Source organism: Lineus longissimus, chromosome 6, assembly GCF_910592395.1.
Source record: "Lineus longissimus chromosome 6, tnLinLong1.2, whole genome shotgun sequence".
Taxonomy (NCBI): domain Eukaryota; kingdom Metazoa; phylum Nemertea; class Pilidiophora; order Heteronemertea; family Lineidae; genus Lineus; species Lineus longissimus.
The window spans coordinates 13,128,729-13,152,635 of NC_088313.1; the positions used below are offsets into that span (position 1 = coordinate 13,128,729).

Consider the following 23,907-nt stretch of genomic DNA (forward strand, 5'->3'; position numbering starts at 1 on the left):
TTTAGGATCTAGGATATAGTTTATGAACTGAAAAAATCGTTCAGTTTCGGACAGTTGACCGGGTTTTCTAGTCATCAATGTCAATGTATCGATTTAGTAGCAACTATTTTGCGGGAACTTTCATGAGAAGTACATGTACATGTAGCATTTTATTCTGCCCCCGAAACGATTTCAAGAATTAAAAAAACTGAACCCCTTTTTGGATTTGGCCCTCGGGCTAGCAAACATTGTCCTGAAACAAGGATCTAAGGCTGTAGTAGGAGATTGCCGTTGGTAGATAAAAGGTGGCACAGATCTATTGCGAATCCAGTGTACGATATCTACAATTCTCAGCTTGGGAACCGAAATAGATAAGCTTCCGGCGAGCAGTAGTGACTACTCATACTAGTACTAATAATAATAGTAATAAATAGTAGCGGGGCAAAACAGCCTCATTTCAAGGCTTTGCCAGTCCTTAAACTCGGACAATGTTTGATTCCAGTTTGCTATTGTCAAATCCGTAAAAGGTTGGCTGATACTTGACCAAGCGTTGCCTGTACTGAAACTAATATAATGTTATATCCAGCTTGCTGTGCTGGGAATAAAAAAGGTACAAAAAAGGTTGAGCTAACTATGCTGTTGATTTGCTCACGGTTGAAGGCGTGCGGACTAAACCCTGTCACCTATCACCAAGCGAGGACGTTCTCTGAACAAAGAAAACTGTAGCAGGATAATAGAATAAGACACCTAGAACGACACCACAAGGAGACGCCTTTCCTTCGACGGCAAAGCTGTAAGACGACTTCCTTCAATCAAGGGAAACGTCTCAAAGATAAGATCAACCTCACCTGTCAAACTATACGTGCCGTTATTTCGTCGTTTTTTTAAACCATCACACATTTCTTATAGCTCTTCCACAACTTTGATGCCACGAGGGCAAGAAGTTTCGCCCCAACATCGAACCTTCAATAAAAGCAGCACCTGCTCTCAAACGAGGTCGTTCTTTTGACGTGGCTAGTTTAAAATATTTATACATGTATATATACCAGAAGGTGTCAACTAATTTCTCCCTTTTCATTTTAGCCTTTTCGGAAGTCACTGCTCGAACAGCTATCAAAGACTTGGATGACGTTATTAACTCAGATCAATCGAATATTTTATTTGAGGCGAAATCTGGTAACGGTACTCGTAATGGATTCTGTGTAACAGATATTTACATCAAAGTGTATTTCATCTTCTGTTAGTAGGTTCGGTTTGCAAGACAAAGTAGGAGATATATTTGGCCGGTAACGCCGACTTAGGAGGACTGCGAAGACGTATATGTTAGGAGAGTGAACGTCTTCGGGCACAAATTCAATACGAACTGCTGCTGGTAATAGAAATGCGAAGACACGTATTAGCGAATAGCACTGCTAAGACAGCAATTCAGCAAAAAATAATCTTCAAACGTATTCATCATGAAAATAGCATTTTTACTTTGCCCCGAAATGTTGTCACTAAAGAGAACTCTTTAGAATTGGCCTACGGGCCAGAAGTCCCACTGTCTAAGAGCCTCTCGACTGACGAACTGCTGCTGGTAATAGAAGTGCGAAGACATGTATTAGCGAATAGCACTGCTAAGACAGTAATTCAGCAAAAAATAATATTCAAACGTATTCATCATGAAAATAGCATTTTTACTTTGCCCCGAAATGTTGTCACTAAAGAGAACTCTTTAGAATTGGGCTACGGGCTAGAAGTCCCACTGTCTAAGAGCCTCTCGACTGACCACTTTTAAGTGTGTTAGAATGTTGCATGTCACGACTCGACAATACTGTGGACCGACCACCGGTGATAATGAATATCGCGACATATAATTCTTTTTCAATTTGAGGCTTGATTACGTGCAAGATACGTGCTTAATGTTTTCCTAGGGGAAATATAGATGTCCGATATCAACCAATTCACAAACCAACCATGAAATGAAAATGAATCGCCCCAATACTAGTATACTCCGGTACTATATGCCGCACGAAATAACAAAATGACTTTACATCAATCACCGTTAGTCAGTTATTAAAAAACTTTCAATAAAGATTCGACCCGGTCCTGGCATTATTTCCTGCCATATCTGACAGAGACTATCAATAATTTCCGAATGTGGTCAATTAAACCCGCCACAAACACCTTATGACCACTGGTAATCGAATTCCCTTGGTGGACTCTTGCATCATGTTCGCAATGAGACCCTAGACGACTGTTTCGCCGCAGTGGGCAGCAGCTTGTTGGCATGTCACATATCATATCAACAGTACATGAATGTTCAGACCATTTTGTTACTGTTTCAGGCGTAACTCGATTAGACTTGTCGCCCTTACCAAGAAGTTATCTGAAATATATAGTCCACCAATATTGTCGAACAGATACGGATTCTGTATAGTAGCAGAATATTCGACTTGGAATATATTTATATGTATAATCCTGCCCTCTGTAGTACAGAGATATCGTGTTTTATGTAACAGAAAGAATAAAGAGCTTTCTGAGTCTTTTGAAATGAGCGCGGCGTGTTTTTTTCTGGTGTAGAACATTGAAAAGAATATCCTAGCCAGGACAGAATGTCTGGTTATCAAAATATTTCATTCATGCGATTATCTCTAAGCTGTTGACAGGGACGGCTTATTAAAAACCAAATATCAACATCAGAATACAATAGGGCCGGACACGTTTTCCTGCGTTTTTTTCGCACTTCTATAGACCGGCAAAACTACTTTTATTCCGGGAAGATTTCTGCATTCTATGTTGTTATTTCAGAACCCGTCATTGGCTGGTGAACGACGTCTTTAAAAGTAACGGGATGCTTTCCCTGTAATGCGTTTTAGATCGCAAAACGTGATGGTAATTGTGATTATTCCCTCTGCCAACGTAATTTAATTACCAAGGCAGTATATCACAGCTCATTTACCTAGTACGGTAATTCACGATGATTACTTATTGGTTGGCACTAATAGCAATTAAATGATGTCGTGTAATTAAGCTTTAAGTCTAATCGAATGTAATGATAAAGCGAGTGCATAAATTCTTCATGTCAATGAGAACCGTTATTGCCAAAATATGGCTGTAGTAGTTGGCGGTCCAGTACATTACAGTATAAATTGTGGATGAACTTGGCATACGTTTGACATGGGCTGGAAATCTATTGTGTATTGGATCGCCTGCCGCCCACCCGTAGTAAATCAAGAAATCTTCCAGGGGAACGTCGATGCTATCATGAAGCTTTCGTTCGCTATTACGCCATAGAAAATATTGCGTGGCTAGGTGGAAATTCTAGCATTGTGACGATGGGTAGAGCAGCTACCTTGTAACTGTTCCTCAGATGAGGCCGATATCGTCCTTAAACCAGAAAAATTATTCTAAAGAAAATGGTGAAATCTGAAGAATATGGTGATCATCTTAATACTTGCCAATGACTTGTCGAGAGAGAACATCTGCCACATTTCCGCAAGCCCTCTCCCCTCCCAATACCTCCAGATAATCAGGACTGGCACTTACGAGCAGCTTCTTCAATGCCCCTTGACGTCTCACCCTCTTCTATTTTTCACTGTCGAACTAAGTCAGACAGCGCAGGTGCGACTAGATATCATGTTGTCTCGAAAAGTAAGATCATTCGCCAAATATAGCACACGAACATTGGCTTCTTGGTTTTCCTCATCGATTTCAGATTAAGATCGAAGCAGATATAGTTGCGCTTGGGTAACCTTAGGCGCGTCTGGGATAAATATTATGTTTTCCTTGGCATGTGGTATATAAAGCGACGTGACATGATGGAGTAGCTATTTCAAGGTAGCAGGCCAATACGTAACACCCGCTTTCAGCGAATTTCTCGAGGAGAACACTCTGAAAAGGTCAGATAGTGGTGCGCATCTGTCGCCCTTTGATAACAGGCCGTTAACGGCAATAACCGTCTTCTTCAGGTGCATATCCTCACATAAAAGTAGAAGTAATGCGTTCCGCATCTTCTGCGACGTACTCCTGACCAGCAAAGTGGCGGTCAGTCCCGGCCTTGCCAATGCACTGGATTTGCGAAATCTCGACTTGACAAATGGGACAACCAGAAGAAACTGGCAACCGGCTTTCCAGTAATTCTCCAAGATGATCGAGCGAAACACAGAAAAAAACAAACACGAAACACCGGTTGATGGTAAGAACAGAGACAAGTTTTACTCTTATTGCTTCTCTTGAGGTCACGATGTTTGATGCAAGAAAGCAAAGCAACCTGACAAGGGCAAGTCATATGGGTTGACCTAATTCGCGGATGACCTCAACCTGTGGAGGGGCGTGACAAAACCATACCGCGGTATAGCAAGTTAGCCTCTCACCAAATGACCAATGCAAAGCTATCTTCCACGACGGACTATCAAATTGAATATACTCCCCATACTTATCAAGTAAGCGAATGACACCTTAAGGTATAAGTATGGACATGAGCAATCTGAGCTTAAGGAACAGGACAAAGATTTCTATGAATATAAATGAAATATCCAGGTAGATAGAGTTCGTGCATAGGAATACCGATGCGACCATACTCAATATGAAGTCGCCTGGTTCGCTCTTCGCCTAAGTGCTTCTGATGGGGTAGTAGATATTAATTATCAGACTGGGCGGGGGGCAAGCGAGGCAGAACTTGCACGCAGGAGTAACTGAGGGTGACGCAGAGAACGATACACCCCGCTGATTGCCGAGATTGGCTCAGGACTATATTTGCAGCTGTCACCAGCCTCGACACAAGGCCACTCAACAGGATTGAAATGGAGGTTTCTTTCAACAAGCTTGGATTTGAACCGTCTGAGGGTAACTTCAGTGTATATATATGACCTCAAAAGGCCAATCGAACAACCAACAATATTTGCCAATGTCGGGGTGAGCCAGTTGAAAGCGATTTGAGACCATGTCAATGAACTTTAACCTCGCTTGAACGAAACCAATCATATTTCACGAGGATCAGTGCGAAAGAGACAAATGTCAACTGAAAAACAAGCAACCCCGCATAATCAAAGAACGTGCCCTTCGTTTTTACGACGACGTCCGGATATTCTACATTGAGAGGCTTCCCAAGTGGGAGGAGTGGGATGATTCTATCAGCAATACTCGGTATCGCTAAATGAACAAAAGACTTTAAGAATCGATAAAAAAACGTTGACAGAAATACTGACCAACAGAACTGTCTCTAATCAAATAATATGCGAAAGAGTTTTGCCCTTTTGAACCAGTTTTGAAGTAGACGATCAAATCCTTTAACATATCGGAAGCCATTTTGAGTTGCAAGAATAAATGGAAACCAGGTAAATTTAAGCATCAGTTTGTCGTTCAAACATTTATATACAATACTGTGTCAAATGCTTGAATTGGGCTGCTTTCGTGCAAATTCTGAAGAAGTTGCAAAAAGTCTTGAGGTGATGATGGCCTTCTCTTCTTGTCCTACAAGAAGTGCGAGACCAAGTTGTAGGCCTAATGTATACCCCTACACTGAGGTGGGCCTTTTTAATTTTAACTCTAGTTATAATGACCTTTGAGAAAAAAAATCAGGTCTCAAGTTCTGGTCAACCTGCATATTTTGTCACCGCAATACACTGTCTATGCGTCATTGAAGTTGAAGAACAGGGATATATTGAGAGTGCGACCAGTACCCCGTTCCCAAGCTCGACCAACAGACAGGTTTAGTATCTTAGTTACAGCATCCTCTTAGTCCGACCGACCAGATCATTCTATCAGAGAATTTGTTAACGCAAAGAGCATCAACGCCATCGCTTGTTTTTGAATGTTGGGAGGAATGAAACGTAACCACAGCGCATGCATAAGCGGCTTGGGTATAAACTGATCCCAGAGCACCTTAGATCTTGTTTCGGTATTCCATGAGCCACATTATGATATAAATCATACACGGGGTTAAATCCATTTAGGAGGCTGCGTTTTTCATACGGGGACGTACGGGCTTACGGCAAGGGATGACATGCCGTATCTTCAGGTGGTGCGGTGACCGTCGAATCAAATTAGCGTGAGTACCTCTTGGGGGAACGGCTGGTGAATGACCTGGGCAGACAGAATATCGAAGAAGATCAGACAAAATACACCATACGATGTGTTGTACCGGAAGCCATTTCGACCAAAGATTCCGACTACAACTTATAGAGGTAATACTACTAGCGGATTGTTGGACAGTTCCGGAACCAGATGGCAAATTGTAACATTTTGTTATATGCAGGCAATTTCGATGTTTTATTTAAGATATATGAGGTCGTACTCTAAATGATAAACTTCTCATCAAAATCGCCACAGAAAAGCTGTAGGATCGAGCTCATCGAATCGAACACCTTAATAGCGGTGATACGATCGGTGGAACAAACCGAACGAACCCCGCACGATTCGATGATGTGGACGTGACTATGATAGAAACGATGATAGTGAAGATGATGACGATAAGCAAAGACAGTGGTAAGCCATGTCTTAATCTTCAAACTGCAAATGTTTGCATGACCATGTACACTCTACCAAATCCCTGCTTAGATTTTCTCAGGCGGATATACCAAAAAGTATCAGGGAGTTTTCGCAATGCCAACGCGAACACCTATCCCGTTCTTCGATATAATGATCAGGAGAGGCAATAGTATTGGCCTTCGCTTTGACGTTTCGGTGGTTGCGAATACTCCCTTAAATCACGTTCACAAAGTGCATTATGATGACAAGAATACATTGCAAAACCACAAGAGCCCATCAATACGTCTTTCAAAGTGTTTAATATGATATTTCGAGATGCTCTCCAAGGCTTTCGAAGCGTTAATTGTCCCCCCCCCCCCCCCCGTGGAAGCGTTATCTCCCGACGTCCTCCCGAAGGCTCGACATGACTCGTTTGCTCTCGTTATTAGAGGCTTCGCGATAACACGGGTAGGTTCGGGCAGCCCCTCGGGGACTATTAGTCCAATAGTTGCTACATTTATGCATGGAGCCAGTTCCACCCGGGGGTTTTGCATAACATGCATAAATAAAGCAATCGTCAGATGACTCCCTTGGGTTTTTCTTTTCTACGCTTACTCCAGTTCGTGGATGTTGTCAACGAATTGGCATAAAGATAACCTCTTTTATTGATTTTCGCTTTTAGCGGGCACTGGAACAAGGGACTGGGTGCTCTTGGCTATTTCCGCGGATTTTTTTTCTCAATAATGCCGAAGTGCTGGGAGTTGTTGTTGCAAACAAACTCACAATGCGTAACACTGTTAAAAAGCACCACCTATTCAGTGCTTTAGTAAACAATATGCAAGTATGCACAATACCATCAGTAAGTTCCCAGTGAGTTATGAATATTTTATGCAAAATCTAGCTCAGTAATGTCAACACCTACACTACAACTACAAAGGTCATAGAAAAAGTAACCACTGCGTGTTGATATTTGAGCAGAAAAAGCATGATATTTCGGAACCCAATTAAGATATCAACATGAAAACACACCAAATAGTCTTAGTTCTTGCTGTACTATATACAATTTTTCCGAAATATAGAAATACGTTTTTGTTGACCATTTTTGAATAGTGGATTACATAATAATGAAGACAATAACGCATTTCATTGTAATCATAATGTTCATGTGGACTAGCTAGACATTTGAGACAACCTTGCATAAAAAAACCGCATTTAAATCGGTCTGCCAGTGCTATTTAAGGATATTTCATAGGCGTTGATATCAATATGAGCTAGACTGAAGAGTACAACAACGGCTGACACAAGTGCCGCTTTCAAAAGGTAGCTCAGGGCAACCGAACCTAAAATTTCAGGTGGAATATTATACGTGTAGCATTTCCTTTCAACCCCGGAGTGTCACTAATGGCGTCGGTGGTTTATTAAACCTGAGCCTGAATTGGGGCAGATTCATTGTGGCTTTGGCGTCTTTATACACACCGCTTTGGCTTTATCGATAGAGGTATTCTCAATTTTGAGCCAGGCTATGGAAAATGGATTACGACACATTATTTCCTTCCTCACCACCAACCCTGCAACTTACTTTATGGCGTCGATGGTTTGTTAAACCTGAGCTACGATTGGTGGCAGATTCATTGTGGCGTTAACGTCTTTTTACATGACTTGGGCTTTGACGTTACAAGTATTCTTCATTTTGGCCATGGATATGACACATCATTTCCTTCCTCAATCCATCCATGCAACAGACTTTAAAGCCGTAGTTCTTATAACACATCAAATCACTGACAAGCAATCTCGGAAATCTTGGGTCAGGTTAATTCATTTAGACCTCAGAGCAAAATATTCCGTCGCCATGGCGACGCCCGCAACACCCTTATCGATGCATTTAACTTGAAACAATTTCGGCTGTCGATAAAATGATTTTGATGACCGCCAGTGATAATTCGGTCGATTAAACCCACAAGAAATCGTCTATGTGTGATTGCTTTGATTGAACCATGTCAATCACACAAGTTGCCATGGCGACGCGAGTTCTCCTTTTCCTGGTTGTTGCTGACCCGTTTGGTTTAGTAATTTCTTACGCGTCTAATCGTCCCCAGTCTTTCAGTAATAAACGATAACATATAAGAAAGTTCGTTTTATTTTAACCTCAGGTGTCAACCTGACGCTTTGATTTACAGTATGCTTTTTAACGACGTTGATTACGTTTTGAATACAACACCACACAGACTATTTCGAACCGAAATCTGTGTCATTTTCAATGGTTCATTTCTAAGGTCTGCCTTGGCCAATGAAACTTGGCTCATTCTCACTTGACTATCTCACTCGGTGCTACCTGCGATTTAATCAAACCCATGCGATAAATGGTTTTATATGCAGACATGAGATTGTCTGTCGCATATAGCAGCGATCATAATCGCAGGTTGCGCGATTCGAATAACTAATTTCGGCGGCGCTTTATAGGCACGAATGAGCACGGCAAAAATCGCATGGCGTTACCGACGATGATGGCCATGACTGCACTTCTCGAATATAAAAACGGGCGAGTGGTTGGGTGGAGCTGTTCTGCTTGGTTAGTGCCATCACCTAGGTGACTGCCTCCGCATCAAACCCGCATAACCCGCCAGTCGCGGCCTGCCAACGCTCATCAGCACACCGATATAAAGAACGTCGGGTGCACAAATATAAAACCCCCGACGATGGCCACTATGAAATAGTAATAAAGGGCTAAGTAAGAATGACGTGGTTTAATAACTTTAGCATTAGTAGAGGCTGGTGGAAATAATACATTCGTTCGCTTCAATGGAGCAAGATGATAAGACTCAAAGGAGGCGGTTAAGAAACATCGGCACTTTTGTGTGTGGTAAGTTATTAAAGGGGGACTACGCCCAGGTTATTTTGATTACAAATTACATCGGCTCAAAAGGGCAGTGACATTTTCTTATAAAGAAGTTACTAGTTCTCTGATTCTCGTAAAATGTTCCTCAACTACATGTACTTATATATATAGCGAAACTTATACGGCTTGCTTCTGATATATGAGTTTTCCATTCCACTTAATATAACGGCCCATTCATACAATTAGAATACCAGTATCGCTATTTAGTTGACTAAACATTAAGGGTCGGGGAAGGCTATAAATAGTTGATTAGTATTTAGTATGGCATTAACACACACATTTCATAGGCATGAATAGCTTCGACCAAATTTTTCACGTTTTCTTGAATTATTCCTATACGATGTGGTGAAATGAATCCTAAAATGGTACAAGAACCCCATAAGTGCAAAACTGAACGGCTCAGCAATTCAGAGTTCTCTGAAATGATGAAAAATAAAAGAATTGAATAATTTCACTTCCAGTAACAGTTATATTTTCAAAATGAATTGGCAGCCAGCTCATGAATATTCATGATCATAGTACCCTATGTTTACAACATAGGGTACCACTTGTGTTGCTATGTTAAACAAAGATGGTGGATGAAGAGAGGCAGATCGACTATAGATCAAGTGGTGGTGACATGCAGTACAGTGTCACCCATCTAAATGCGAAAGTACTGTGGAACATCTCTGACTGTCAATGACACCTGGGGGACTGACAAATACTGTCCTTGATTGGGAGGTGTCCTGATAGTTGGATAGAAATATAACATTTGGGATCAAATCCACTGTCCCTAACTGAAAGGGTGTCCAGCTAAGAGAGGTGTCCGCTTAGGGATGTTCGACTGTGTCCTGTGTAATCTGGTCTTGCTTAAAAGGCTTCCTGGCACTGTTGTCGCCGGCAAAGTATTCAACCACAATGTACGATATTCCGGTAATAATTCAGGGCTAGTGATGGTCGAACCAGAGTTAGTTAATGCACAATCTCCCCTTCAAATCACATGCCGATCCACCGTCGTTGTGCGTATATCCAGGAGACTTTAGGACTGATATTCACCGCCGATAAGCGGGCATGTCAAATCATTGCCGCAGCAGACAAACAGATAGTCAAATAAATTTCAATATAAAAACATTCCAGCATAACATTTGATCATCGGAACAACTTGGTGATTTTATGGCCCAATAAATTGTTAGTGGCCCATTAACTATGAGGGGTACATCCCGTATGGCTCCATAACGATCACGCATTTAAAATGCCGCTGAACCATTATAAACAGCATTATAAATTGTGATCGGGACTGAGCTAAATGAAATGGTAAGTGCTTGAAAAGCATGTTTTTGGTTACTCATTGGGGGTATTTGCAGCCATGTTATGGGCAGAAAAATTGATATGCTTGGCACTGGTTACACCATGACCTATCACTGGTAGTGTTCGTCACCGCCCGCATTACCCAACCAGAATGGGCAACACAACCTCACGTCCCATTCCGAACAGGGGATCATTTCGCTCTGTCTGATTGATACGCATTGATAACCTAAATCGGCAAAGCATCAATTCTAAATTGGGATATTAGTGTGGATATCGGTAAAAACCTCTGTTTGCCGGGTAATCCCGGCGTATACGAGCGAGGATTACTGCTGTTGGCCCGCGTCAAATCGAAGTCCGCGACCACCGCTTGATAAGTATGATAAATTAGAGGATAAAACGGCCGGGAAATACCTCAACATGGTCATACAGATACATCTAGAAAGACCTATTAGGAATCGAGACAGGGACATGATTGAGGGCGCCCGGGATGAGAATTTTTAAGCCCCCTACACTGAGCTGTTTGATTCCCTGAGCAAATATCCATCAATAGGACGGATGATTTGCCTGATAAGTGAAGTAGGTCGCATAAATTGCGCTACTCAATGTTGTATTGGTGATGATCCAGCTAGTATCCTATCTATGAAGTCGCAATCGATATTGTCGGACTGCCCATTAGGGACGCGGAGGGTTCGGCTGGGTATGTTGAAGAGGCAGCCTAATCGTGTCAAATCCTGTAGATTTCCCCAGCATAACAGATTGGACGCCAAGTCAAAATAACGCTTGTCAAGATCAACTTAAAGGTCTAATGATGAAGCGATTAGGACCTTTATTCAGCAACAGGAAGGAAGAAACCTCATGAAAAAAACAACTACTGTAAATACATTTTCAAATATTGTTACTGTAAGAGGCAGCTTCAAAATATTTGCTATAAAAGAGCTTGCTCAAAGACGTGATGGTATAGTTGGCAACTCGGAGGCAGGCTTATACTCAATCCGTGCGAACGACCAAAATTAATACGGAATACGAAAGACCTGTGGTGTCATCAAGTCTCGTACTAAATCATTTAGTACACTACTGAATCATCTTTATACAGTCATGTACTTAGTTGTTGGACTTAAAGGAGTCTGGGAAATCTTTTTTTAAATCTATTGCTATCATGATTATAACGCAGCCTAAACCTCTCGAAGAACATACCGACAGGAAGGTAAACACCCATACACTCAATCTCGTAAGTTATTTCACCTCGTAGAACAAGAGAAGCAGTAAACAGGTTTCTTTGATAAAACGACTCCAGTCCACCAAGGCTAGAGAGCAGTGTGCATGAAGTATTATTCTATGTTCGAAATGTACGCTATTAGTGGGCATTGAACATTGTTATGCACCCAAGAAACTGTTGCTAACGTGGTGTGCTCGTGTACCTCAAATAACGCTTGCCTGACTGGAGCTGGTTCAAGAATAGCGCAAGTCGAATTAGAGAAGATTGAGCTTCCGCTACAGAGTAGTGGAACTCAGGCGCAGGTTAGAGCTTTTGTCGATAGTTGATGGCTAACATCTTTCGACTCGAAGGTATAGCACACTTCCCGGGGTGGCGGACGCTTCTTGCAATTCATCATTGCAGTGTTATAATAGGCTGCCTGTTGGAAGAACACCTGTTTCGTAAAAATTTACATGACTGCACGACGTGATCATTTGTGATTTTTTTTTGCTCGAGGGCTTTGATATGTAATGTTGCTAATGGGAGATTCGGAGCGAGATCTATGTCAGCACCTGCAGTACAGGTCAAGAACGAAAAAAGTGTATAAAAGGGTCATTAACCCCCCCCCCCCCCCCCCCCCCATTCACATATTCAACAAATATACATTTTCGTAGTCTGTGAAAATGTATCATTGACAATTACTTCTAGGGATGGAATCACGCTTTCAGCCGGTTATCAGTTTTTCCTGTGACGTATTGTTATTGGCCCCATCGCAAAAGGGACTTTTTTCTTACGGCACGATACTTATTTTCACTGTTACACTCATTTGATTAGGTTAAAATGAATCGTGTTTCAACTAATTGTTAAAGACAATCCAATAACTTTCCCTTCTTTCATTAACATTCCATCATCTTCCACCCTTCGTCATAAAAACTTCATTACATTTCACCCTTTTACATGAGAGGTCGATCATTTTTCATCTCTTTAAGTGAGATTTCTAACATTTGTCACCATCTTTCATGAAATTCTGATCATCTTCAACCTCTTTTTCAAGAAAATGCAATAATCTTCCATCTATCATGAAAGGTCGGCCATATTGACCTCGACTTGTGCCTGATAAAGATAAAAATGGCGGCTGATCAAGATGCGTCATCTCTGCCAACATTTCCAATACATATATTGCACTGATCAATATTGATTGAATCTTACGCAGAATCCATTTATAGTAGGTTATGGACAGTAATCATAAATCATGGTTTTATCTATGCAATCTGATTAACCTTGCTTGGGCGACCGCGAGATCGAGTTAGGCCTCGTGATTGGCTAATGCACTCAGCGATAATTGCATGCAAGACCTGTAATCGATTGGAGACAAAAATGGTCAGAACCATATTTCGCCAGAATTCGAGTATTGATTGGTTTTAAGGTATTGGCCGGATATACATGTATTTAATGAATTAGGCTGATAGCCAAACAAATTGAACGGATACTTATGGTTGGCTAATGCACTCAGTAATAATTGCATGCCAGACGCGTCATCGATTGGAGAAGGGCCAAATCAAAGCCACGATTTTAGTAAATGGACTTTTATCAGCTTTGATCCGCGTCATACAGACTAATGTTATTTCAGCCATAATTATAAAACCATTCTCTCTACTACTGTTGCTTCTCCTATGTACAGTCATAATAGTGCATTCTGAACCATCAGTATCAGAGGTTGTAAAAATAAGGACCTCCTCTCTCCCACCTACTAGTATCTACTCCAGGTTTGACCCCGGTAGTAGACTTTATATTGTTACTTTTGTCATGTATCCTTTGTATGTCTTATGTACTTTCAATCAAAATCATTGTATTTCTATTGTACCATGTGTACCTTTGCCCTCCGGGCCTCTTGATTAATAAACTAATTTGAATTTGAATGTCCCTCCGTAGCCTCCCTCCCTCATTGAAACGGAGTCCGAGTCGGCGCAGTTGATTCCAAAACCTGACGGGTAATACTAAAGTGCAGCCATGAGTGCAAAATGCATCACGCGCAGCAACACCCTGTGGCTACATTCACGTTCTTCGCACCAGAATGACTATTGACATGATGTGCACTGCGTGGAGAGCAGGAGGTGACTCAGATTCAACCACTTTTATTCGGCTTGGATGAAATCAGGTCAAGCGCGCCGATCAATAAATGGGAGGAAACGTGTTAGCAAGGAGTGGATTCACACAGTTCCAGCAAGTACATCTCGAGCTACTTGTGGACAAAATCCAATAGGTTCGATACAATGTAGGTAGCCAGTAATGTTGTTGAGATGAATAAGTCGGAATATTAACTTTAGACATTTGATGAAGGCATCTTGATTTGTCAAAGCATACTTTAATAAGTTTTTAAGAAGTGGATTCACGAAGTACCGTAGTCGTATTAGACAAATAGGATTGGTTTAGCGGTTAATATATAGATAGTGTCTGTTGAGGAGTGGGCCAATGCATGGAAGAGATTTTTAAAAACTGTTGAAAAATGGGGAAACGCTCAGCAATTAACACTGAAACACTCAGAAATGCTTCACCGGCAACGTACACGCCTTGAGCTACTGCTCCCGGGCCTGGCCAGTCAAAGAAGGTTGATGAGGTGTAGGAATTAATGGCAGGAATCGACGAACAAAACACGAAGAAATAATTTCGTTACAGGAAAACTGCTGTCATGAAAGAATGATAGCAGACCACTAACATTCAGTTGCAATCATTGTGTATAACACCTAGATAGTAGTAAAACAAATCAGTATCAGTCCAATGTGTTTCTTTCGTGTTTTATTTTCAATGATTGTGAAAGAACAAGATGGTGTAATATAGACCGAGAACACAAGTAGTGCAATACATGAAATGAGAGGGTGAGAAAAAAGTACTCTCACTGGTTAATTTGATGAGGAGTGGCGTTTACCTGTTTGCCTCCAGCGACGACGAACGCGAACAGCCACTCTTTTAGTTATCCCCAGTCAGATGACTTTTTTGAAATGTATGTTACTCCAACAAAGTTATCCACACAGCAATTACAACTGTACATATTATGTATACATAGTCCGCGGCAAAAAAATAACTCCTCAGGTACGACAGTAGCAGACGTTAATCATAGCTTGCACACGTATCTTCTGATTCCGCTTCCTATCGTCTGCCTTCAGCATTTGCACGTCTATATCTTCCAAGCGGTGCGCGCACATCGGGGAAATCGACACATAAGAGAGGATCGCTATGGACTAGACGACCAAATATCTCAACATGTACATGCGTGCTGCACGACTATTGATTTTCATTCCATATTTTTCAATTATGTGTACCTTCTGTTCCCATACTAAGAAAGTAAACATGCGAGTGGGAAGAACAGAATACTTGTCTGATATCACTAAAACTTGTACACAAGGCATGAGGTTTCGTGTCAAAGTGCCCCGGTTGAAGTACACACATTCTATCATATTGACCAAATGTTGGTGAAAATACCATCGATGTTTATGAATACGCCTACATGTAGAATGCACCGAGCGAATATTATTTATAGGCATTGAATAAAATAGCAGTAACAACACAGATGGTTTATTTATGACCGTCATTTGATTTTTTAAGAGTAATCACAACACATAGTTACACTGGCTGCAAGTGTTCGTAAAATATTTTTTCCCAATGACAATCGTAGGTAATTTTGATAGAATAAATTAAGCATATTAGAATACCGGTATTTAAATAAAATAATATGGACCTTATATATACTCTCCTCCGCCTTTTTACCGTAAACTCTTCCGGTTTGTTGCTGAGAAAAGCTACGAAAATGACCGGTAATTTTGGCGATCGATTTTCAAAGAATCTGTTATTTAAGGATTTCAATCACGTTTAGGCAGGATTTCGAAAGGAATGCGCTGTTTACTACCAATTTGTATCGCGTCATATGTAAACAGCCAAAATTGATGTTTACACCCCCGAGTAGATTGTCGGCTAACTGGAATTAAGTTTTCTATAACAATGTTTTGAAAGTTAGATTCGAGTTCCAAGCCAACACTTGCACAATGTCAATATCCTATTGGTCTAATCAACACACCTAAAGTAGGTCGTAACCAAACGAAACATCAAAATGTAAATAGAAAGTGGTAAATTTCTAATTACAAGATCACACATGAGGGGCAACTCAAAAGATATAGTGAAAACATGGTCAAAATTGTTTTCGTTGTAAATAAGCAAACTGAATTTCTACCTTGAAACGAACTTAACTACATGTACAAATACAAATTTGACGGCCATTTCGTTGAAAAAATATCACGTTTACCGCATCTAATTTACTAATGGCAATACAAACTAAACATCTTTTTCGACCGTGAAGCTAACAGCCAACAAGACATCCCTTTTTTCGTTAATTGCCGATTGTCAGGCCTGTGCGCCAATGAATTCTCCACTAACTGCGGCTTATCAGAAACTAATTGACAGCCAATATATATCATTATACATGGGCAAACACGGGCGCCAATTGTAACACGCAATAACAATCGGATATCGCTGTCCGACACCTGTTCAGAGCTTAGAGATTGTTGGGCTGGACAAATATTAACGTTAGCTGATATCTTGCAAAGGTTTTTGAAGTTTGTTGGATTTATAACATCTATTTGGATGAAAGAGGTTTGGGGAACAAATGCTGAAAAAAATGTATATATGGTATACACTGTATACATTGTATACATTGCATACATTGCATACATTGCTTACATTGTATACATTGTATACATTGTATGCATTGTATACATGTCTACATCGCACATGTCGCACACCTGGTCCAAATGTTTACAAGGAGAAAGCCCTTGAACTCGAAGGAAACCCACTTGTCAATTCGTGTACATGTAGGTATATATTCTTATGTAGAATAACGAAGAAGGATTGGCGTTGAAATGTTTATTTGCTCTTGAAAACACAAGGCGTAACGTGGCTAACTCAGCAACCGAGCTAGGCGTGCTCCTTCTACGGGGTGACCTAAAATAGGTCATGGGGTCCTATGCCTGAGTATCGGTTGACCCAGAAAAACATTCATAGCATGACAGTATCACAGCCAAATTCCACGTTTGCTGGGCCAACTAGACACCACACGACTCAAAGAGCTGGCCACCATCTTTAGTCATGTCAGGCTAATTAGGAAATTGGTGGTCAATAGATATTATTACCTAGGCAAACACATGCAACAATCGTAATGATGCAGAACAAACACACGGTAAAATCGGATATCGCACTCAGACACCTGTTTATTGCCTGGTTATTGTTGAGCCTGGCTAAATATTTGATCAATTTTCAACATTGACAGTCGGATAATGACAAGTTGTTCGCCGTTATTATGCATTGGCTGTCAAGGAAAACTACACGGAGAGCTTGGATAAGAAGAATTGCGTTGAATTTTATAACGGTTGCAGCTATTAATAGACAAGGTGTTGCAGAAACATGGCTAGATCTTATTTTCTGTTCCTGGGTTTATGCGCAACGCGAAGCTAGGAAGATAGGATGTGATAACACAGCGAAATAAGGACATGATGATATCATGATAACGACAAGATGTAGTAGGGTGAAAGTTATTAAATGTATAATAGGAAGTATTTCGTTCTTTGAAGGGTCTACAAGATGAGAAACAGAGGGGAAAACGTTGTAAGCAACCTTTTTTGCACAATGGCCCCAAAAGATGTGATGAACAGTTACATTTGGCAAGTTCTAATCCCATGACACATACTCAGTAGACTGCGAGACTTGCCTCAATTATGAAGAACACGTCAGGAAGCAACATAATTCTGCCTACTGACACTTAAACATAGTATCGTACTCTTATAAAATGGAAGAGAAATCTTACAACTGTCTCCGTCTCATTGGTTTTCACTGTCTACAACACGACATGAAGCCAGACGACGACATGGTCGGCCTCGGGAAAATCCATACATTCCATGTTTGGAATAATGTATTTAAGTCACGCATATGAATTCATGGTAAATCAGGGTCACAGCTCACGTAGACACAAGCAATCAATACGGAGTCGTTTACCGTTTTAAGTCAAATTTAGACCCTGAGAGACACTTGTGAGCCTTGTACACGTAATTCGTTTTAAGGTATTGCCCTCGATGGACCAGTTGCTTTGCTTTCAAATACTTGGAACAGGATTTTGCATGCTGGCTTTACTTTATTCTTATCTTCTTGAATGGACTCTCGGGATCCGACTCGAAGGTTACGTTTTGATACTTCATGTACATGTACGTGTAACATTATTCAGTTTAGATGTGATTATTATTTTGCCGACGGCTACACCAAAAGATAGTTCTGTTGTACTTTACTGAATTGGTTTGATGTCAAGGAGAAACCTAAATTTTGAAATTGAAAATCTATTCCATTTATCTGAGCGCACTTCGGCTGCGGTTAAGTCGCTGAGGTGCAATCGATAAGGCAACCGGGCGGACGGTAAGCCATCCATCTACCTTCTTTCTTCTTCGTCTTCTTAGGGGTAAGCTCTGCACTTGGAGATGATTTTCTCCAGGGAGTATTCCTCCTCCAAGGCGGGATGATCAACCTTCAAATAAGCTGTAAAACTAACCAGCTTGAAGACATTAAACAAGTTTTTAGTCCAAAATCGAAATTCACGATTCGCAGTTACGTATACTATACAGTAGTTAGTTTGGTATTGGGAACGACCAAATCGACGATTTGACTTCTAAAGTCCGCTTCAAAATGGAAATATGAACGTCAACGCTCAAATAGTCCAGCTGGCTAGGAACTCGCTAGCATCAGGCACCCGCCATATCCTTGTCTTAGAGAAGATGGGCTTTGAAAACGCATCCGCAATGACTTTTTAGGAATTGGTTAATGCGAAGGAGAAAATTCTATTTCTAAAATGTATCTAATATCTGATCGTATTTGTAACGCTTGCCACGTCGCGGTGATGTCTGTCGATAAGGTAACCAGGGAGACTATGAGCAATCCATCACCTGTCGTCAAATCAGCTGTGAAATTAACCAGCTTGGAGAGATTAAACAATTTGTATGGTACACTGTGTGTACATAGCCGACGTGACTGACTTTGGGATCATTGTGGTTTTTACTATTTCTGATGTCAAAATACGTTACCAGTGGGAAAATAAATATGGGTTGAGGGGGCATTTGGGTGAGGGTATCAATCATTCTCCTCAACATGGTACATGGAACATGGTATCAGGTCAAAGTGAATTATAGTAATCAGTAACTAAGCTGCATTCGGAACTGTTCGAATCGAACATGTCACAGCGAGGGTCTTGCCTGCCCAGTATTCTAGGATTTTCTTAACTATTATTTGTAAAAAGCAAAACCCAGATCAACCGGGATCGTGGATTCGAATCTTCTAAAAATCATTAGTTTTGTTCTCGGTATAAGGGCAAGTTACAAGTAGAATCGGTTGAGACCAAGATACTCCGCGCAAGTCCGTTAAATTGAATTGTCAGAGGCGAAACAAATCAAATAAATCTTCATTACAGAATCAAGAAAGATATCGCTGTCAGCACTCGACTTCAATCCGTTGCTGAAGTACATGTAATACTATATAAAATTCTTTAGACGCATGAGTTGATGGGGTATGTTGACTCTCACCCTTTTCGGTCCCAAGTTCATTCTCTCAAAAAGCACTGTGCCGCAGGGGGAGGCACTATCAAAACACTTCAGACAGTTAATTGTTGATATCGCGGTCCCCGGGGAGACTTGGTCATGTCGGCGGCGAGAGAAAGTCGCGCTTATTTTCTAATGACTTGTTGGCGTGTTGAGAGCTTACGGAGCGGCACGGGAATCAGATGTATTTGAACATTTACACCAACCCAGCCCCTGGCATGCCTGGTTTGATTAATCCATTAGTATTTCTGCCGCAACCAACACACTCTTTGAGCAAGTACAAATTGCCAAAAGCGTAACATGGGTGTACAAAACAAGTAAATTATCAATTTCATTTGAGAATCATGGTCAATATCATGGTCAACACTCGACTTTAACCCAGTGCCAAAGTACAATAAATTAATTCTCCGGGTGTATTAATTGTGGTGAAATTTTGCTTATCTGTGGTTTTGTCTCCCGGATCAATGCACTTAGGGTATTTGATAAAATCATCATCATCACTATCATCTTTTAAGGCTTCGTAGTCAATTTCGATCTTTTTCATGGGATCTTAAGTTCAAATCGGGTGACACATTAAACCACTGCGTGGGATTATTAGCCTGCCCTGGCATAGGCATTATGGTGTTGAGAAACTGTGGAAGAGTCAGAAATTTTAGTTCCTTGAAACCCACGCCGGTTCATCTGGGTTTCCCCCACTTACGTATGGGAACGTCTGCCTGCCCTGGTATAAAGGCACTGGCTCGGGCATATATGCCTATATATATATGCCTGTATGCCCCAGAGAATCTCCGTTTAAAGTCTCATTCCTTATAGTAGCTAATTCAAAGAAATGTGAGGAGCGAGGAATTTTAGTTGTTTTTGAAACCCACGCCGATTCATGTACCAATCTGGGTTTCCTCGGAATCGAACCCGGGCCCTTTCGCATTATGGTTGCTATGATTCACCTCCGATGGATATGGAGTATTGATTTTAAGCTTTTTCAGTCCTAAGCGCCTACTCTTGAAAATCATTCAGCCTGTCGGAATCGCGTCGCAGTGGGAGAATCTGTCAAAAACACTTCAGACAGTTAATAGTTGATATTGCATTCCCCGAGGCACATGGCCATGTTAACGGCAAGAGAAAATCTCATTGATTTTGTCACGACTTGCTGACTAGTTTAGGGGGGTCTCGGGGCGGCGCAGACCTACTAGATGTTTGTACTTTTGAGGACCCACGAGTGATTATTCTGGTCCAATAAAAGTGGCTGAGAAAGCGATTTTCTCCGGCAGGGTGGTTTATAGCCACGGCTAACTGGGTTGTCTCGATGAGCATGGACCAACTGGCTCCAGATTGGCCTCAGCGTTTTCAAATATGCCTATGCTGATTGGTACATGAAGGGGCGACCGGAGGATAATTATGGTCCGTGACTACTGCCAGTGGTTTACCAGGTCAAAACCTTCCCTGGGTCTCCACTATGGAATGAGACTGTGCTCTGATCACCTGTCATTCACTCCTTCAGCAGCAGGTGGAGAGCTTCTCCCAGTGCAAAAGGTTTTCTTCAGGAGACATAATTCGGTATGATCTATCGCTGGCGAGCTCTAATGATTTCAGAGAAAAAAGCCTGCAGGCAAAATTCACCTAACTAAACGCGTGGGCACTCTCACAAACTCATGCTCAAGTGCTGACAACCAGATATCATTGCTGTTTTATTTTATCTCTGATAACTTATTAAACCAAACCGAGTTCCTGATTTAGAAACACTTCAAAACTCAAAGTTTAAATAATCTTTTCAGTCATTGACGTGTGTCTATCAAATTATATCGCAGGAGCCACAATGTCGAAATCGTCTACTCTAGTCATGTTTTCTGTATGATTATAAATTACATTAAGTAAACTGATTAGTTTCGATGAGTTGATAAGAACGTTTACTTTGAATACGAAGCGAAAGTGTAAAGTGTATGTGTGTTGGCCCTCGACATCACGTCGAGTTAAAGCGATTAAGTGTATACATATTCCTGAATAAAGTCCCTTTGACTGTGCTTACGACCTGTCGTTTGAATTTCCCATAGGATATTCGAAATCATGACAGTTGTCTATTATGTGTATACTGTCAGGTCGAAAGTACAATATGTGTTAGTCGTAAGCTAACACATTTATTACAAGGATATGACAGTTGTGTTTCTTTTTAAAACTTACAGTGCTACGGTACTGTGCAGAAATAACATGTATTGCGCACACCTGACCAGTCTTCGATGTTTAGGTTATTGAACGTTGCGCACACCTTAAATCTGTGGCGACTACTTTCCAGTTGATTAAAACTCACAAATTGTTTTCCACTGACAACAAAGAAAAGCACGACCAAGAACATCGCAATACTTCCCATGAGGTATTAGAACGAGGCATATATACAGTGTACTCCATACTTTCTGTTGGTATTCAAATAATCTACTGGCCAACTGGTGAACGAGCCAACAGAGACCTATCAACCTGGCACTCGACACCGATAAGACGAATTGATGACACCAACTCGACCCTTACATTCATCTTTTATATATTCCCTTCATTTGGGATTTGGGAATCGACACCCAAAGTTAAAAATGGATGGTGACGATTTGCCTGGTGGCTGCGTGACGATGGCGCCATTTTTCGTTTTTCGCATGGTGAAGGACACTTTCTTCACCACAATGGCCAAATACTTGAATGGTGGTATAAAACAGTAGTACAGATTGAATGCACCCATTGCGATCGCATTCTTTTCTCGAAGAACAGTGAGGTCTGAACGGAATAGCAGCAACATATGGACATAGGCACACGATTGGTTGAAACAATCATGACGTCATTCGACCTGGTCTGGTGGGAATTGCGGGCACTGGCCAGCAAATTTGCCCAGCACAGTTGCAGTACTTTCAGTGCAGTAATCTTATACGCCTATGCCCGCCGGATTGAGAGTCCCTCAGAGGGGTTCCAAACAACAAACACACGGTAAAGTCGCATTAAGGGACAGCTCTTATGCGCTTTCCCAAAATGGATAAGTCCGGAATGGGGCTGAAGAATGTCTGTCAGAGCTCCCATGTTTACGACTAATCTGACCTTCAAAATAAAGTATAATCCATGTACGTACACATGACCATTATACATATGCTTGCAAGTCGTCACTACATTGTATCAAGCATTTTTTTCCAGATTTCTCAAATTAAGCAAACAAAAAAAATATCGCAAAGACGTTTTATGTATAGGCATGCCATTAAACATCCGGAACCCCATGGCCCTATGATACCCCCTTTGAATATAGGTGTACATCTTGCTAAGATGCATGAACCTCGATGGTCAAGGTGGCCATTTAAGGGCACGAGCTTGTCAAGGGACATGACTGGGTATGACACGCGTCTCGTTTTTTGACAATACATACACCACCTGCTCGCTCAGTCCAACAGAAGTGTTTTGGGTGAGAGGAAATCACACCCTGTCCATACAGCGACAACCATGCGATGTCAACCCCAGATCAGTGGGAGGTTACCGACATTCACCACACTTACCATGGGAAAAGGCTTATGGTCACAAGTAACTTCACATTATTGAACAAGCCATAAAACAGTTATTTGTCGATGCTGAGTGCAGAAACTGAGCGTGGGCAGAACTTGAAGTCAAATGGCCTCCCCCACAACTGGTTAAGGAGTGAGTTACTGGTTGCTTTTTAGGAGGACAGAGAAATGTCCAGTGTTTACTGCTGGCTACCACACACAAGAAGAGTTGATAAGAACTTACCGAGTTATCTCTTGAAATTTTCAACCGGATGAAATTCCTTATGTCCGAGTGCTCGCAGCTACGTGACAGGTATATATGACACGTGACTCTCTACTGTCGTCTATCACTTTATTGAATCCAGTTTAGTATTTACTCCATTCTAGCTCGCGGCTTGAAGACATATTTGTTTAGAAATGATATTATGCACGATAAAGGTTTATATCTCATTTGACATGTATTTGGGGCAATCCAGGGACTGCACCATAAACCCCACGAACTCAATACGTCCGTGTATATATGAAAGACTTATCCAGGCCGATGTGAGTATGCATGTAGGCCTTAACCAGTACTATCACTGTTTGGCACTCGCTCAGAGCTCCCGTATGGCTTCTCCACACACATATTCACCAAAAGCATATGAATTTAGTATTGATTTACCATATGGTATGGATTATGATCAGTGGTTACCAAAAACATGCCGCCTGGCGCTTGCCGTGCATATCGCCAATCGAAACCCTTGCGAAGCTGACAGTTGTATAATTTGGGCTCGGCGTTTTGAGAACCATCACCTGCCTTTGTCAACAATGGTTGTGATGTTTTATGTATGATGATGCACTTCAGTTGAGGTTTTGGGCACGAGACAGTAGGCCTAGATAATTGCATAAAACGAGGGGAATCCTTTGGTTACCATGAAAATTGATTTTATTTTCTGTATAGGAATGTATCTTTCCAAGGTGTGGTTCTGAGAAGAGTAC

General features: G+C 41.3%; 1 protein-coding gene across 2 annotated transcripts in view; it reads right to left on the reverse strand.

Annotated features, from left to right (window-relative positions):
• Positions 1-23,907, reverse strand: part of LOC135489502 (5-hydroxytryptamine receptor 1A-like) — a 169,720-nt gene that overhangs the window by 73,145 nt on the left and 72,668 nt on the right. Inside the window, exon 1 of one of the 2 annotated variants that reach the window (XM_064774882.1) lies at positions 23,174-23,243. The exons of the other annotated variant lie outside the window; for it this stretch is intronic. The gene's annotated coding sequence lies outside the window, so the exon portion shown is untranslated. Of the gene's footprint in view, positions 1-23,173; positions 23,244-23,907 lie in introns of those variants that run through there. 2 annotated transcript variants of the gene reach the window in all.